This window comes from Chrysochloris asiatica, unplaced genomic scaffold (genome assembly GCF_000296735.1).
Source record: "Chrysochloris asiatica unplaced genomic scaffold, ChrAsi1.0 scaffold00071, whole genome shotgun sequence".
NCBI lineage: Eukaryota > Metazoa > Chordata > Mammalia > Afrosoricida > Chrysochloridae > Chrysochloris > Chrysochloris asiatica.
The window spans coordinates 10,780,017-10,781,751 of record NW_006408589.1 but is presented as its reverse complement, the minus strand read 5'-3'; positions in this window follow the sequence as shown (position 1 = coordinate 10,781,751).

Sequence of the window (1,735 nt, the reverse complement as noted above, 5' to 3'; positions counted from 1 at the left end):
TTACAGGTTACAGATGCTAATGACTCCCAGGATTGACTGATTATACAGCAGACCACTGGCTCAAGTCCACAGAAGCAGAGGTCAGATGATGAGTCAGATGCAAGATCCAGATACAGCAAAAAGCAAGCAAGCTATACCAGACTGTTCACATGTTTTGGAAGCAGGCCACACCCCCAAGGAAATGCCCTTTCAATTAATTGACTGCTCATATGGAAGTGATTATATTATGTTGTTGTTAGGTGCCATCGAGTTGGTACCAACTCACAGTAACCCTCTGCACTACAGAACAAAACACTGCCAGATCCTGGGCCAACCTGACAATTGTTGCCACGTTTGAGCCTATTGATGCTGCCACTTGGCCAATCCATCTCACTGGGGGTCTTTCTCTGTATCAGATTTCATTATAGGGGATAACGATATCATAACTACCAAACCACTGAGATCCATTACAGTGGTCCATTACAAGTGGTTAAGAAAATATTGGACTTGTTTAATCCAAATTCCTTTTTCTACCCTTCACATAGGCTTTTCTTTCTCCTCTGAATAACAGCAGATAGAACATTTGTAGACTGATAGTGTCTGGGGAGCCCAACACTTAGCACAACCAAAATAATGGAGGGCTCCATTATCTAAAACCTCATAAATTATTGCTCCCCAAGTCAAGAGTCTGTCACACTTGACCCTTCTCGAATTTTGTAGGATTTGGGCGGAGGGTGGTCTAAAACAGTTAAAATCCCCATAAACTTTAAGATGCAGTGATCTTAGGATTCCATTCTTACCATTTGTCTCTGCTTTTTCACATTCTATAGCTGCCTTTGAGGAGAGTTGAGACATTGAACCAAGATGTAAGTTCAAATTTTATGCAACATCTAATATAGAAGTGATATTAATAATCTTGTTAATTGTTAGGTGGTTCTTGTTAGGTGCCTTCAAGTTGATTCCCACTCGTAGTGACCCTCTGGACAACAGAACAAAACACTTCCTGTTCCTGAGCCATCCTCTTAATCATGGTTATGTTTGAGTCTATTATTACTGCTACTGTGTCAATCCATCTTATTGGGTGTTTCCTCTTTTCTGATGATCATTTACCAAGCATGACAGGACCCTCCTGAAAAAAATGTCCAAAATGTGAAGGATGAAGTCACCACCCTTGCTTCTAAGGACCATTCTGGCTGCACTTCTTCCAGGACAGATATTTTTTTTGTTTTTTTCTGACAATCTATAATACTTTCAGTATTCTTTGTGAATACCGTTAGTCAAATGCATTGATTCTTCTATGGTCTTTCTAATTCACTGTCCAACTTTCACAAACGTATGAGGTGATTGAAAATACCATGACTTGGGTCAGGCACAGACCTTAGACCACAAACTGACATCTTTGCTCTTCAATACTTTAAACGGGCCATTTGCAGTAAAAAAAAAAAAAAAAAAAAACTTTGTTTGATTTCTTGACTGTTGCTTTCATGTGTATTGATTGTGGATCCACACAAAATGAAGTCTTAGATAACTTCAATCTTTTCCCCACTTATTATCATGCTATTTATTGGTCCAGTGGTGAGGATTTTTGTTTTCTTTACATTGGGGTGCAATCCATACTAAAAGCTATGTTGTTGTTGTTGTTAAGTGCCGTTGAGTCGGTCCCGACCCATAGCAACCCTGTACAGGGTTTCCGAGGGTGTAAATCTTAATGGGAGTAGAAAGCCTCATCTTTCTCCCGAGGAGCAGCTGGTAGTTC